Genomic DNA, 17,728 nt, shown 5'->3' with positions numbered 1-17,728 from the left:
CAAGATGGAGACTTGAATCTATACAAAGTAACACACAGCAACACACATAATACACAGGCAAATAATGAGTTTTTTCACATAAAAAATTCCCTGAAATTTGAATTTTTAAAGTAAGCTTTGTGCAATCTTCTTCTTCCTTGCCAAAAAAGAAGTGGAAGACTGGGCTGAAAGAAATGCTCCCATCCAGTCCTCTGGTCTGTGGGGGCACAAACCTGCCTCCCTAAGTCCACTGGCACTTCTCCCCTCTCCAAACCAGTCTGTACAGGTGTTCTTCACTTTACACAAAAGACACTTCAACCAATTTAGAGTCAATTACTCTAAAAGGATAAATAAATAAATTTCTGAATAAATCTTTATTTCAACTTCATTTTTGATATAAAATTAGAAAAAAAATTGGTCTTCAATCCTTATCTTATCTCATATGCAACAATTACCTTAAAATGAAACAAAGACCTAGACATAAAAGCTAAAACTGTAAAACTTCTGGAAGTTGCCATAGACATTATACTTATGAAATTGGGATAGGCCAAGATTTTCTACATAGGAAACCTAAAGTATATACCATAAAAGGAAAAAAAAAATCAATAGAAATTCATCAAAATTGAAATATTTGGCTCTTATCATGGCATCATGGATAAAATCAAACACTGAACTATGGGAGAAAATATTTGTAACACATTTAACTAACAATGGCTTGTGTTCAGAATATATTAAGAATTCTTGCAATTTAAAAATAAGGAAACAAAACATAATAAAAACAGGCCAAGAGTTTGAGTAGACACTTCACACAAGAAGATATTGAGAGGAGGACCTTCAAGATGGCAGAGGAGTAAGATGTGGAGATCACCTTCTTCCCCACAAATACATCAAAAATACATCTACATGTGAACAGTTCCTACAGAACACCTACTGAAAGTTGGCAGAAGACCTCAGACTTCCCAAAAGTCAAGAAAATCACCACGTAACTGGGTAGGGCAAAAGAAAAAAAGAAAAAACAGAGACAAAAGAATAGGGATGAGACCTGCACCTTGGGGAGGGAGCTGTGAAGGAGGAAAGGCTTCCACACACTAGGAAGTCCCTTCCCTGGTGGAGAAGGTGGGGGGAAGATTCAGAGGCACAGAGGAGAGGGCAGCAACAGGGGTGCAGAGGGAAAAGTGGAGAGATTCCCGCACAGAGGATCAGTGCCAACCAGCACTCACCAACCCAAGAGACTTGTCTGCTCACCCGCTGGGGTGGGCAGGGGCTGGGAGCTGAGGCTTGTGCTTCAGAGGTCAGATCCCAGAGAGAGGACTGGGGTTGGTTGCATGAACACAGACTGAAGGTGACTGGTGCACCACAGTTAGCTGGGATGGAGTCCAGGAAAAAGTCTAGACCTGCCTAAGAGTCAAGAGACAGTTGTTTCTGGGTGCACGAGGAGAGGGGATTCAGAGCACCGCCTAAATGAGCTCCAGAGATGGGCACGAGCTGCGGCTATCAGTGTGGATACCAAAGACAGGCATGAAACGCTAAGGCTGCTGTTGCAACCACCAAGAATCCTGTGTGCAAGCACAGGTCACTATCCACACCTCCCCTCTGGGAGCCTGTGCAACCCACCGCTGCCAGGGTCCTGGGATCCAGGGACAACTTCCCTGGGAAAACACATGGCATGCCTCAGGCTGTTGCAACGTCATGCTGGGCTCTGCTGCTGCAGGCTCGCCCCGCATTCCATATCCCTTCCTCCCCCTGGCCTGAGTGAGCCAGAGCCCCCCTGATCAGGTGCTCCTTTAACCCCATCCTGTCTGAGCGAAGAACAGATGCCCTCAGGCGACCTACATGCAGAGGTGGGGCCAAATCCAAAGCTGAACCCCAGGAGCTGTGTGAACAAAGAAGAGAAAGGGACATCTCTCCCAGCAGCCTCAGGAGCAGAGGATTAACTCTCCACAATCAACTTGATGTACCCTGCATCTCTGGAATACCTGAACAGACAACGAATCATCCCAAATTTGAGGTGGTGGACTTTGGGAGCAACTGTAGACTTGGGGTTTGCTGTATGCAACAGACTAGTTTCTGATTTTTTTGTTTATCTTAGTATAGTTTTTAGTGCTTGTTATCATTGGTGGATTTGTTTATTGGTTTGGTTGCTCTCTTCTTTTTTAAATTACTTTTCTTATTCTATTATTTTAATAATATTTTATTATTTTTTATTTTAATAATTTTATTAGTTTATATTTTCCCTCTTTTTTTTCTTCCTTTTCTTCCGAGCCTTGTGGCTGACAGGGTCTTGGTCCTCCAGCCAGCTGTCAGTCCTGAGCCTCTGAGGTGGGAGAGCCAAGTTCAGGACATTGGACCACGAGAGACCTCTCAGCCCCACGTAATATCAAACGGTGAGAGCTCTCCCAGAGACCTCTGTCTCAATGTTAACACCCAGCTCCACTCAACAACCGGCAAGCTCCAGTGCTGGACACCCCATGCTAAACAACCAGCAAGACAGGAACAGAAGCCCACCCATTAGCAGAGAGGCTGCCTAAAATCATAATAAGTTCAGAGAAACCGCAAAACACACCACAGGATATGGTCCTGCTCACCATAAAGACAAGATCCAGCCTCATCCACCAGAACACAGGCACCAGTCCCCTCCACAACCCACTGAACCAACCTTAGCCACTGGGGACAGACACCAAAAACAACAGGAACTACGAACCTGCAGCCTGCAAAAAGGAGACCCCAAACACAGTAAGTTAAGCAAAATGAGAAGACAGAGAAACACACAGCAGATGAAGGAGCAACGTAAAAACCCACCAGACCTGAAAGGTGGGATTCTGACTAATAGGCAGTCTACCTGAAAAAGAATTCAGAATAATGAGAATAAAGATAATCTAAAATCTTGGAAATACAATAGACAAAATGCAAGAAACATTTAACAAGGACCTAGAAGAACTAAAGACCAAACAAAGAATGATGAACAACACAATAAATGAAATTAAAAATTCTCTAGAAGGGATCAATAGCAGAATAACTGAGGCAGAAGAATGGATAAGTGATTTAGAAGATAAAATAGTGGAAATAACTACTGCAGAGCAGAATAAAGAAAAAAGAATGAAAAGAATTGAGGACAGTCTCAGAGACCTCTGGGACTGGGACAACATTAAATGCACCAACATTCGAATTATAGGGGTTCCAGAAGAAGAGAAAAGAAAGGGACTGAGAAAATATTTGAAGAGATTGTAGTTGAAAACTTCCCTAATATGGGAAAGGAAATAGTTAATCAAGTCCAGGAAGCACAGAGAGTCCCATACAGGATAAATCCAAGGAGAAACATGCCAAGACACATATTAATCAAACTATCAAAAATTAAATACAAAGAAAAAATATTAAAAGCAGCAAGGGAAAAGCAACAAATGACACACAAGGGAATCCCCATAAGGTTAACAGCTGACCTTTCAGCAGAATCTCTGCAAGCCAGAAGGGAGTGACAGGACATATTTAAAGTGATGTAGGAGAAAAACCTACAACCAAGATTACTCTACCCAGCAAGGATCTCATTCAGATTTCACAGAGAAATTAAAACCTTTACAGACAAGCAAAAGTTAGGAGAATTCAGCACCACCAAACCAGCTTTACAACAAATGCTAAAGGAACTTCTCTAGACAGGAAACACAAGAGGAGGGAAAGACCTACAATAACGAACCCAAAACAATTAAGAAAATGGTAATAGGAACATACATATAGATAATTACCTTAAATGTACATGGATTAAATGCTCCAACCAAAAGACATAGACTGGCTGAATGGATACAAAAACAAGACCGGTAAATATGCTGTCTACAAGAGACCCACCTCAGACCTAGAGACACATACAGCCTGAAAGTGAGGGGATGGAAACAGATATTCCATGCAAATGGAAATCAAAAAAAGCTGGAGTAGCAATTCTCGTATCAGACAAAATAGGCTTTAGAACAAAGACTATTACAAGAGACAAAGAAGAACACTACATAATGATCAAGGGATCAATCCAAGAATATATAACAATTGTAAATATTTATGCACCCAACGTAGGAGCACCTCAATACATGAGGCAAATACTAACAGCCATAAAGGGGAGATCTACAGTAACACATTCATAGTAGGGAACTTTAACACCTCACTTTCACCAATGGACAGATCATCCAAAATGAAAATAAGGAAACACAAGCTTTAAATGATATATTAAACAAGATGGACTTAATTGATATTTATAGGACATTCCATCCAAAAACAACAGAATACACATTCTTCTCAAGTGCTCATGGAACATTCTCCAGGATAGAGCATATCTTGGGTCACAAATCAAGCCTTGGTAAATTTAAGAAAATTGAAATGGTATGAAGTATCTTTTCCAACCACAACACTATGAGACTAGATATCAATTACAGGAAAAAATTTGTAAAAGATACAAACACATGGAGGCTAAACAACACACTACTTAATAACCAGGAGATCACTGAAGAAATCAAAGAGGAAATCAAAAAAACCTGTAAACAAATGACAATGAAAACACGACAACCCAAAACCTATGGGATACACCAAAAGCAGTTCTAAGAAGGAAGTTTATAGCACTACAATCCTACCTCAAGAAACAAAAAAAATCTCAAATAAAGAACCTAACCTTACACTTAAAGCAACTAGAGAAAGAAAAAACAAAAAAACCTTAAAGTTAGGAAAAGGAAAGAAATCACAAAGATCAGATCAGAAATAAAGGAAAAAGAAATGAAGGAAATGATTGCAAAGATCAATAAAACTAAAAGCTGGTTCTTTGAGAAGATAAAATTGATAAACCATTAGCCAGACTCATCAAAAAGGGAGAAGACTCAAATCAGTAAAGTCGACTTAGAAATGAAAAAGGAGAAGTAACAACTGACACTGCAGAAATACAAAGGATCATGAGAGATTACTACAAGCAACTATATGCCAATAAAATGGACAATCTGGAAGAAATGGACAAATTCTTAGAAATGCACAACCTTCCGAGACTGGACCAGGAAGAAATAGAAAATATGAACAGACCAATCACAAGCACTGAAATTGAAACTGTGATTAAAAACCTTCCAACAAACAAAAGCCCAGGACCAGATGGCTTCACAGGCAAATTCTATCAAACATCTAAAGAAGAGCTAACACCTAACCTTCTCAAACTCTTCCAAAATACAATGAGAGAGTGGCACTGACATATATATACTACCAAATGTAAAAGAGATGGCTAGTGGGAAGCAGCAGCATAGCACAGGGAGATCAGCTCGGTGGTTTGTGACCACCTATCGGGGTGGGATACGGAGGGTGGGAGGGAGACGCAAGAGGGAGGGGATATGGGCATATATGTGTACATAGAGCTGATTCACTTTGTTATACAGCAGAAACTAACACAGTACTGTAAAGCAGTTTTACTCTAATAAAGATATTAAAAACAAGGTATTGAAATGTCCAATAAACATATGAAAAGCTATTCAATATTTGTAGGCATCAGAAAAAAAGCAAATTAACATTACAATGAGATCTACCTACACACCTTTGAACAAATAAAGTTTTTAAAAGTGGCGACACCAAATGTTGAGGATATATATCTAATAATATATCGGATAATATCTAACAGATATATTGCTGGTGGGAATGCAAAATGGTACTATAAATCTTGAAGTACTCAGACTCTTCATGTACACTAAACCATATGCTTACCATATGACCCAGGCATTCTATTTCTAGGTATTTACCCAAGAGAACCAATGTATGTCCTCACAGACTTCTTTTCTGAATGTTCCCTGTAGCTTTAATCATAACAGTAAAAAATGGAAACCATATTAATCAATAAGCAAATAAATGACTAAGTAAATTTTGATGTGTCTAGACAATGGAATACTACTAAACAAGGAAAAGGAAGAAAACTACTAAAGTTGGAGAGTGGAGAAAGAGGTGATGCTGGGTAAGCAGAAAGGGGCTTTTTAGGCCAGGGTCAATAATTTATATAGTAGTCTTGGTTCAGTGAAAAGGCATGGAATGTTGTAAGTTGAGATGTGGCAGAATTTTCTTTAAAACAAAGTCATTTTGGCTTTTGGGTCAACAGTAAATTACTGGCATGTGGATTTTCGTCAAGAAAATGAAGAGATAGAAAGGGACATTTTACAGGTACTCTAGTGGGATAAAATACAGTCCTCACTTTGGTGGTAACAGGAAACAGTAAAATGGATGGATTTTGAATATATAAACAAAGTTTAATATATGCATGCATATGAATATCTATACTGATATAGATGTAGTTGTATATAAAGATATATAGATATAGATGTGAAAGTACACATAAGTATAGATATAGATATGGGTATAGGTTCTGGAGTTGATAAGCCTTCCTTATGGATTGAATGTGGGTAATCAAAGAGGATGTGGAATCAGATCAGTATGTCTTGAGAATTTGGGACCTATGGTTCCATTTAAACATTGTAGAGGGCCTCCCTGGTGGCGCAGTGGTTGAGAGTCCACCTGCCGATGCAGGGAACACGGGTTCGTGCCCTGGTCCGGGAAGATCGCACATGCCGCGGAGCGGCTAGGCCCGTGAGCCACGGCCGCTGAGCCTGCGCGTCCGGAGCCTGTGCTCCGCAACGGGAGAGGCCACAACAGTGAGAGGCCTGCGTACCGCAAAAAAAAAAAAACAAAAAACAAAAAAAAACAAAAAAAAACCCATTGTAGAATATTGGCGCAAAGTGTGAGAGAGTTAAGAACCTTGTCTCAGGGCTACAGCAACACTTACCAAAAAAGGATATGAGACCAAAACTCAGAACTACCTCTGAGTAGAATTAGGAAAAAGCTGAATCTGTTGCAAGTATCCCACGGATGGTAACTCTATCAATTCTCCAGAGATATTATCATGGATATATACAATTTGGGTCCCACTTCTAAGATATCAATTGATTAATCAAATTAAAGATACAGATGAACAGAATAAAATTTTCTTCTATGTGCCTGTGAGTGTCAAAGGGTCTGAAATATAATTAAAACAAATCCACCTAGGACTCGGACTTCTGGAAATACCAGTGTAATTGGAAGCTAGTTTTTTCTACTAATCTATGTACAAACAAACAAGCCCACTAAAATTCAGGTAGATACCAAGAAGACCATTTACTCCAGGGTAATAAAAATAAACTCAGACTGGCAAACTGACTGACTGGGGAAATTGGAGAGATCCATGCAAATCTGTAGAATCTCTGCAGAGTCACTAGGCTAAACTAATCAATATTAAGGAGTATTTTCCATGATCCTCAATTTTCATGTGAAGATGGAAATATTTACTCTCTGGCTACTTGATGAAAACTCGAAACTTATTCTAGAAGCAATGGAATTCAGTGATTTTGAGGTCCCTGGAATGGTCTACTATTTGCTTAGGAAATTAGGAGCACGTTCCTTATCTTCATTTGAGGTAACAAAGACCTAGGGGAAGTGACCTCTTCACAGAAGAAGACAGAAGACATTATGATCCATAGGCTGTGCATCCTAGATCTAGCTTTTCCACTCACCTAACAAGTACAAGTGGTTTCATATTCTTATCCCTCAATTCCATCATTTATGAAATGAAAATATAAAGTTTGCTTCCCACAGAAAATTATAAAGATTAAATGTATTCTGAGTATTGCTTTAGGAATTAAAACAAATGATATTAGTTTCTGTATTTATTAATTTATTTAACAAACATTTATGGGGTTCTTTCTATGTGCAGGTCAAATTTTATGGTGATGATCAAGATAAAAAAGTCCCCATTCATGAGTATAATTACATTCAAGTAGGAGAAATAGACAATAATCAGCACAGAAGTCAACACAAATACAATGGAGAAATATAAAGATAGTGAACTAAGGAGTTATAAAAGTGAATGGATGAAATGAAGTTAAACTTCCACTTCACATCATAATGCAAAATAAATTCCAGGTGGATTATGGAATAGCAATTTTAGAAGTAAACCTTGGAGGCTACATGTAAAAGCTAAGGGTTGGGGGAGACTTCTCAAAGAAGAATGGAAATGCATAAGCTGTAAAAAAAAAAAAAAAAAAAAAAAAAAACAGAGTCCTACTGTATAGCACAGGGAACTATATTCAATATCCTGTGATAAACCATAATGGAAAAGAATATGAAAAAGAATGTATATATATGTGTAACTGAATCACTTTGCCGTTCAGCAGAAATTAACATTGTAAATCAACTATGATTCAATAAAATTTTAAAAAAATGTAGGGAGACTTTTTGCTATAAAATTTGTAATGACAATGAAAAACTGTTAAATTGATAAGAAGACAAAATGCAATAGAACCTTAGACTGGAAAACAATTAAGGATAACTAGTTCACACTAGAGAAAATCCAAATGCCAATAAACATTAAAAAAAAATGAATGTGATATTTTAGATAAGCTGGTCATGATTGTCCCTGCAAACAAAACTTGAATAAAATGAAGGATTAAGTCATGCAGCCATCCAGTGAATGAATACACCAGGTGGAGTGAAGAGTTAAACCAACATTCTTGAAATAGAAGCCACGCTGGTGTCTTCAAGAATAGCTAACCCCTTAAGCCAGTGTGTGATTGATTATAGGGGACCAGAAAGGCGGCAAGAAGATCCGTTAGCAGTTAATTGCAATAATTAAGATGAGTGATGATGGGGGCTTCAATTCAGGTAGTGGGATGGTATGAGGGGAATCATTCATATTTTGAATGCTTTTTCTAAAGTTAGAAGAAACAAGTTGCTTATGGATTGGATTCCATTTGTGAAAGATACAGAAATAAAGCTTACTTAGCAGATATGTGAGTTTAACCAAATTGCAAATCATTTAGTAGGAGAGAGACTTTAGCTGACCTCACAAAGGAATATTCGGGATTAAATCTGATAGTTTCTAAGAACTTCTAGGGAATTAAAATGTTTAGTAGACATGAGATATATAAAAACTAAATGTATAATTTCTTACAATGCTCTACAATTTTAAAAAATAGGTAATTATGCAATTGATATAAATTAATTTAAAATAACTAGAATAAGCATAAGGAAAAAAATCAATATTCATAAATCTAGCTCCCAGATACAACTATTAAGAAATGGATAGACAGATAATCTATAGCTATAAGTACACCCTAATATTTTTAGGCATTTGTTTTGAAAAATAAATGTAAAATATAAATGCAAGCAGACACACACATATGTTTAAAAATGGATAATATTCAACCCATTAGTACATTTATCTATGCACTTCTCTATTCATATTGCTTATTAAACTTATATAAGTTAATTAACAACTTGGCAGTTTTTATTGTCAGTGCATTCAAAGAAAGGACTCATTCTCACTGTCTTCCCCCGTCCTCCATTTCCATATGCGGAAACTAATAAAGTGCTCTGCAGACAGAATAATTTTAATGAGGACAAAGTAACGGATAAATTGAGACAACTTTGACTCTAGTAGAAGATGAGAAAAGAAAATTTTATCATAGCCATTTTTTTGTTGCTACCATTGACTTGACCTGAGAAATTCATTGTGACATGAAAATTTAAAAAACCCTGCAGACCTTGAGGGAGGAATTTCATCAAATGCTTCTGTTCAAGTAATAGCACATCCAAATAGAATACATGCATCTGTGAAATATTAAATATCAATGGCATGTATAGTTATTCCAAAGTCATTCATTTTATATAAGATGTTAGGCCTTGATCCTCCTTCCAATTTAACTTTGCCACTCTGCTCCTGACAGAATTTGTTTTTTCAAGTAATAGCTACACATATGGATATAACAGCATTGTAGATTTTATCTTTACACTGCATGCATTACCCAAGTCAGACTCACAAGAGTTAAAAAGAAAACACTATTTATAAAATACAATATTTTGGTATTTTAGTTAAGTATTCATTTTTGTGTATCTGTTGTGTTATGTGTATATGTGATTAGCCATTATAAAGGAAGAGAGACTAAGCTAAAATTTTTGTAAGTTTTAACTGGAGTAAAATTAACATCATGCATGAAGAGTCAGAGTTGATCAAACCCAGTGCTCTGTAGTACAATAAGGAACTGGACAGTCACTGGAGAGTTTTGAGGGTTGGGTTTGAATCCTATTTTCATTTTGTGATATTTGACAACTTACTCAAAGAACTGAAGTTTCTTCACCTGTAACATGAGAGAAGTAATTAACCCAAAGACAACAAGATTAAAATATTAAGTGCATAAATACTTTCAATTCATCTAGCAAACATTTGATAAATGTAAGCATGAATGAATTCAAATGCAGGCAAGGCTTCCTGAAGAAGGTAAAATGACTTATGGTCTTAAGGATGATTAGGGGTTCGCTTGGTCAATAAAAGGATTGCGGAAAGGAGAAGGCATTCTAGACATGAACAAAGGAACAAACATAGAGCATAATGCATTAGGATATACCATTAGCTTAGTAGGAACATGCATAAAGTTTAGAATATTAGAAGGTTACAGTCATAGGTAGGAGCCTTGCTTAGAATGATGTCTTTCCAGAGAGAATGTGTCATTAGGCGTATTAATAAACCAAGTTATAAGCTGTGTAATACAAAAGGCAAAGATGATAAATAAGATGACATTATTTATTTTGAAGTGATGACCTTATTTATCCTATCTTTAGCAATACTCTTGGACCTGATATTAGAGCCCTAATGTTTAGAAATTAATGGGACAAGATTTTGATGTTTCCTTTTTTCTGTTAATATTCTGAGGATTCTTGAAAAATGTGTCAATCTGTACAGATTCTAAGTGATGAGTAACTGTACCCTTTCATCACTCCTGGTCAGGTATATATCCCTTGCTCTCTGTGAATCTAAATTACCCTTTCTTGGACTAGGTAAGACAATTATTCCCAAGTTAAATTAAATCCGTCCAGCAATTTTATATTGTGTTCCTCATCAAGATTTCTTTTTCTCTCATTTTCTGTTTTAACACTAACAGAGGCTTGAGTTTGAATGACGCAGAAATATATTTCCTCAATGATATTTCCACCTGAAGGTCATTTATTTACAGAGACATATTTCAGGTGCTTTGTTAATACTTTCAAGACAATTTACTGCTGTTTTCATTGAGAAAATCCCCCCAAAAGTAATGAGAATATGAAAATAATTAAGTATACTAAAGTTTGAATAATAATTATAGGAGTTCTTACTGTCTAAATTTGTTTCTTCCAATACATGATGGTGAAATTTCACTGTAATGAAATGAAATATATCATTCATAAACCAATATTGTTCAGTTTAAAGACTACAGAATGGCTAAAAAGAGCTGTACATTGATTTCCCCCAATTTTTAATGACTTAAAAACCAGTGAAAAATTATTCCATAAATAGAGTATCTTTGCCTGTTTGTAAGTTTCATAAAGACAAAACATTTAGCATACTACCAATTGCTGTGTCTCCACTCACTCATTTATTCCTTAATTTATTCAATGCCTCAGGGGCAGTAGGGAATAAGGAAGCACAGCTGGACTCTGACCAAACTAAGAGACTTTGCATTATCTATTTAGAACTCATACTTTTTATTTTCTTGTATAGTGGGACAACTGAGATGTTATAACAAAAGGACGACCTGGTCATTTGTTTTTTCTCAGTCATCCCACTCTTGCAGAAGGATGGAAAGTGGATTACTGGGCCTGGAGGCGGGCATGAAGAATAAAACTGATAAAAGTAACACAGATTAAGAGAACATTAGATTTGTCTAAAGGTGAAATAATGAAGCCTTTATAAAATACGGTAGTGAGAGAATGAGATGAGAATGCTTCAGAATGGCAAGAAGAATTGAAAACACTTATTTCATAGAAATTATATTGTTTGGAGCTGTGAAATGAGAGAGGAAGAACAAGTTTTGTGTTGTCTTCCCCCTTCAAACACAGATAATATTTACAGACCTATGGAACCACACTGTTTATTTATTCTATGAGATTGTGAGGAAGGATTTAGTTGTGGAATCAAATATCTTGATACTTAATAATGATTCGAAAATCTTAAATTCTTAGGCTGTGAAAGATAAAGGTTTCACCTGATCATGTAAGAATGAAACTAAGGTGAGAATAAGTTGGGTGCGTCAAGAGACAATGTCATCACACCTTTCATGAACTTTCTCCTTTAAACTGCAATATGACTTCACTGAAGTGGTGGTTTTGTAAATTCAATCACACTTGAATGTGGTTTGAATTTTGAGTGTGTCACCCAGCTTACTGGTATCAATTCTTTAGGACACACAAGATGAGAATCTTGATGCAAATTTGCAAGAACTGAAAACTTTTAGGAGAGGGGGTAGCCAAAGGAGAATAAAAATCTGAACAGATCATGACTCTGCTCATTTCTAAAGACTCAATTCCCATACTGTACATGTGTGTAGATGGTTTCCAATTCTCAAGGAACCAGAATTCACCTGTTGCTGGGTAGTGTGTGTGTGCATATTACCATCTCTGAAAGGGTGAGTAGTATGGTCCCATATCCTCAATGTAACTAGTAACAGAAATAGCAGACAACCTAAGGAATTACAGAGTAGCACAAAGGCAACTGTATTTTATTTCACTTCTGAATATTATGTTCATCTGCAAAGCAGCACCATGACAGGACAGCACCACTACCATTACTGGTAAATAGTAACCACTCTCAAAGTTTCTCAGTAGTGGTTACCTCCATAGTCCAAATCCTTTGCCTCCATGATAGACAAGATGGAACGGAAACTGGCCATACCAGTTCCTTTAAATTCACCCTATTTAAACACTTTAACTGTTGAAATCAGCTATGGACTCAAGTAAGGTTGAGATAAGTAGCTTTACGCAGAGGAAGGAGAAACATGGAAAATACATCGAGAGGTTGAGGATAAATTTCATGGTAAAAACCAAGATCAGTTCCTGAGTATGTGATCCATCATAGTCTAATACTGAGACAATAGACTGAATTTATGTTTCATGTACTAGTTTTGAGTACAAAGGTTATTCAAAGCTATATGGGACTGTCATCTGAACTGGCATCATGGATATGGGGCATGTCACCTATTAGGGATTTAATTATCAAGTATTTGGAGGTCCAAATAAGAGGGTTGCTTAGCTTTTAATTATTGATGTCTAATTTTGTAAATGATCTCCTTTGTCTCTAGTATCCTATTTACTCTCATAATTTGGGAGGGGGAATCAAGTAGTTTGAAAAGTATTATATTTGTAGTTTAAAAAGGGGGGGTGTTTATACACTATTTTAAGTAGTCAATTTACTTAAGTTATCTAAGCCCTGATTTCTTCATTTGTAAGCTGAGGGTAATAACACCCAGCCTGTCTTCTTTCTTGGCATTGTTTTGGAGACCTTTCGGATATGGAGAAAAAATACTATACAAGCAAGACATCATTGCCATTACTGAATTACTTATCCTCTTTTACATTTCTAAATCTGAGTGCCTGAACTTTTATTTAGGGTGCACTGAAGACAATTTTAGCAAGTCCAGAATTCTATAGGCATTTCAGTGTTAGTTCCTATATATGGAGGGTGGGGGAGGGGGCTTTTTTTTTTTCTGTAAGTATTGAGACCAGTATTAATCACAAAAAGTCATTTGAAGACTTTGAGATTTTAAGATAAAAACAAGACTATTCATAAGCTGAATGTGTAATTGTGTTACTATCAAGCACAAAACACTCTAATTGAAAAGGTATATTTATGCACATGTGTGAGAGGATGTGTGTGTATGTATGAACGAGTGTGTTTGTGCACGTATGTGAATTTACAGTGTACAGAGAGCCTTTTTAAAGTTAATAATAAGATTGATCTATCATATAAACATCTGCCTATCCCAATTAATATTGCTCTTTTAAAATGTGTATAGAAATATTTACGATTGAATATTTGTTGAGAATATCTAGAACTACAGAATAAATATGTAGAATTACTCAGATGGTATAAACCTACTGACAGAGGTCAATCACTACTGTGATTAACTGGTATAGGCACCACCCCGCTTTTCGAAATTCACTTTCCGCCCCTTCACTTTTATGAAAGAACTACATTGCACCAGTTTTTGCTAACTAAAGAAATCTGAAGAGGATTTTCACTTTTACAAGAAAAGGCAAAAATTGAAAGTAGCATTCAGCATTTGTTTTGCAGAGAGCTGTTATGCAGGAAGTGTACACCCTGAGCAGTCAGAGTGGCCCCCCAGCTCCTTCCTGGGAACCACACTCAGCATCAAGCGACCATAGCTTTGAATTGTGTCTGTGAGCATCTGTGCTTTATTTTGGTTTATTTTGTGCATCTGTTAGCAAGATATGTCCTAAGATCATTGGTTCTTTGCTTTACACCATTTTGGCTTATGAAAAGTTTCATAAGAATACTCTACTACTTTCAGATAGTAGGGGAAACCTATAACTAGATTGGCTCAGAATATGAAAATAAACATTTCTAGCTGGATTATGTATGCCCAAAGGAAAATACCATTTGAACTAAATATATTCCAATGGTCACACCAGTTAAACATCACATGAGTATCATTCCAAGGTGCTAGTTCAGCAGGAAGCCTGTGAAGAGGAAACAAATTGCTTAGGTAAAATGATAAGCTCATTTAATCACCTTCCAAATCTTTGACAGGGATTAATCTTCCATGAGGGAAGCAAGAAGCTCTTCCAAAGCAAACATGGTGGGTATTGTCCACCATTTTGAGTGAGAGGTTTTCTTTTTATTCATAATTTATTTATAATTTATTTATTCATAATTATTTGCAGTTTAATCAAAATTAAAATACATTACTGTGAGTAACAATTGATTGAGCAGAAACTATATGTTAGGCACAATGCTAAGTACCTTGCATGTCTAACCATATTTTAAAATAAACTTTTAGGTACTAGTAGTATACTAGCCTTATTGTTGACCTGCCAAAGTTTACAATGCTAACATGAGGTGATGCTGGAATCTGAACCCCCTCAGTTCACTCCAGAGGTCATCCTCCTCATTAGGTTGCCATTTTTTCTTACCCACTTTCTTCTTTGTGATGCCAAGACACAAAGACAACTCCAGAAATGAACCGAAAAAAATTTGGGTTGGTAACCTGATTTCACGATTTTTCAATTTCAGGAACTTGGTTCCGTAATCTTATCAACTCAGGCCTGTTGGTAGAATGGTACTACAAGAGCTATAAAGTATAAAGAGTTAAAAACTCTCACATCTATATTGTGCATGTTTTTGAGAACAGAAAATTGCCAAACTCGGGTTCAAAAACAGGATGTCTGATTCTAAAACCACCCTACGATACTAACTCCTTTCTGCAGAAACATTTGCTAGTGATAGGTAAATATTACTGTGGATAACAGCAGCACTGAAGTAAAAATGCATTTGTTGTAAATAAGATTTTAAAGAGAGAAAAATGTCTGCTAAATACAATTTGGTGCTTTTCTTTTATCCATCACACTCCATGTAGTTAAAAATAAAGGCAACTTTTTACAGCCTCCCTTGCCATTTAACTTGCCTCTCCATTATTTTGGCAAAAGCATCACCATGGCAACCAGTCTCTTCCAATTATGTTTACACTAATGTTTCTATTTTCACTATTGACTTCGGGAGTACTTTCTAACTCTGGTTTAAGTGTAAGTTAGGAGGACACAGTTGTAAATGGTAAAAAAAAAAAAAAAAAAAAAAAAAAAAATAACCAAAAAGCTTCAAGCAGAGCATCTGAGCTAGAATCACTCACAGAGAAACAACAGTAGTAGTGGTAGTAATAGTGATAACAGAGGCTACTGTTTATTAAATTTGTATGATGTACCAGGACATCTGAGAAGACCCCTACATCTGTTATTTCTCTAAACAGCCCTGTGAGATAGATATTACAGATAAGGAAATTGAGTCACTAGAGGTTCATTAACGTTCCCAAGGTCAAAGAGTTAGTAGCTGATATAGCATATCTACCCAAATTTTTTAGACTCTACAGACCATTTAATTAAAAAAAAATCTTAATGGCCTTTGCAGTGTGATTTTATGGACACCTGCATATGCCTTAGAGCTGGTTATTTCTGGCAGGCAACTTCCATGTCAGTTGATTTAGAACTGACTTTTCTAGAAGCAGAGCCTGAGACTGGGATTCTTGTGAAAGTATTTACTAAGAGTATGCTCCCAGGAAAAGGTATGAACGGGATACTCCAAATTCATTCTCTCCTACGTCTCTTCCTCCCTCTCTCCCTCTCTCTCACACACACACACACACACAGACTCACACACCGTATGTACACCAAGCTTTGCCTCCAAACTAAATTTAAAGAAAGAAAAGTCCACATCATTCAATATCAAATATCTACCTCTGGTTCCATGAAATCTCGCCAAGAGGACAGGATCATATAGTAAACACATTGATGCCAGCACTTAAGGGTTAATTTTCAATAAAGATGAACAAACATCTTAAAAAAACTATTTTTCACATTTAGCCTAAAATAAATATCTGTAATACATAGCAGATTATAGTTATAGATATATAAACTCTGTTAATAGCTTTAATGTATTTCTTAACCACTAGAATAACCCTGTGAAGTAGATGTTATTTTCCTAATTTCACAAATGAGTAAAGAGCTCAGAGGGCCAAATAATGTGCCTAAGGTCACAGAGCTGCAGCAGCAGAGTCACATTTCAAGTGCTTTTTACCACACCAAGCACCCTCACATCCCAGCTGCCTCAACAAATCCAATATTTCCAGGGGAACTGCTGTCATAGTGTGAGTTCCTTTTATATTTCTCCCCATCTTTCCTCCTACATTGAAACAGGGTCAAGGACGCCAGCTCTGGCCACAGCAGGCTCCTTTTAAGGAGTAGCACCAGGGTTCCCTGGAAACCATTCATCTTCCCTCCCACACCAGGAGACCATCGAGAGCCTGCCACTCTCACTGCCAGACTGTTCAGATAAATATCTCACAGATAATCTTTTTTCTCTCTTTTCTTTTCTACTTGCATTCCCCATCCTTCTTCCCTCTTCAATTTCCAAGGAATTAATCTTAGATAAGGGCAAGAATTTTTAGGCTAGATAGAATTTCCACAGATTAATTTGAAGTCTAAACAACTCTCAGAAATTCAATTTCACTACTGCATATGGAGCACCTGCTATGGGCCAAGTACCAGAGTAAGATTTGAAGATGAAAACGAAATGAGGTCTTAATGTTGAGAAACATGAAGGACTTATTAAAAAAAAAAACCTTTGTAAACAAGAACACAATTATTTTTCAAATAACTAGGAGTTACCGTGGACTTACTACATTCCTGTTACTGTGCTCTGCTTTATAAATGTTTTCTTATCTGATCCATTTAACAAGGTGTATTTTATCATCACTATTTTACTCATGAAATATTGAAACTCAAGGCAATATGGCTAAACAAGAGTCCCATGTGGGACCTAAACATGTATTTTTTCTGACTTTTCAATACCTTCTTTTATCTGTTCTACAGCTCAGTGAACTATAATAAAATATTGAACAGAAGCATATAGTAAAACACAGTAAAATGCCGCACAACACAAAGAGATGTAGAAAATGTCACATCTGAATGTGGAAATATGAATTCTATTTTGTACCATGCTCTTCATAATAGGATTGTCAGGCGTTAGTATCCTCAGGCAAGACTTTCAATACAGGCCACAGGTCACCTGCTTTCATCTGTTTCTAGTAGGCTATAGTTCTGTACTCTGGGGAAGTACGAAACAGGTGTCTAGAGTCAAACAAGAAATCATTGGGGAGGCAGAGAATGAAATTGCCAAGAATCAGTC

The 17,728-nt window shown here is 36.7% G+C and overlaps 1 protein-coding gene across 4 annotated transcripts in view; it reads right to left on the bottom strand.

Annotated features, from left to right (window-relative positions):
- The window catches only part of LOC307178519 (uncharacterized protein), a 232,527-nt gene that overhangs the window by 157,982 nt on the left and 56,817 nt on the right, over positions 1-17,728 (bottom strand). The window contains exon 7 of one of the 4 annotated variants that reach the window (XR_013825206.1): positions 14,842-17,670. The exons of the other annotated variants lie outside the window; for them this stretch is intronic. The gene's annotated coding sequence lies outside the window, so the exon portion shown is untranslated. Of the gene's footprint in view, positions 1-14,841; positions 17,671-17,728 lie in introns of those variants that run through there. 4 annotated transcript variants of the gene reach the window in all.

The sequence above is a fragment of the Stenella coeruleoalba genome (assembly GCF_951394435.1).
Source record: "Stenella coeruleoalba genome assembly, chromosome: 20".
NCBI classification, from domain to species: Eukaryota; Metazoa; Chordata; class Mammalia; order Artiodactyla; family Delphinidae; genus Stenella; species Stenella coeruleoalba.
Note: the sequence above shows the minus strand (reverse complement) of the source record. Positions and strands in the feature narration are given on the sequence as shown.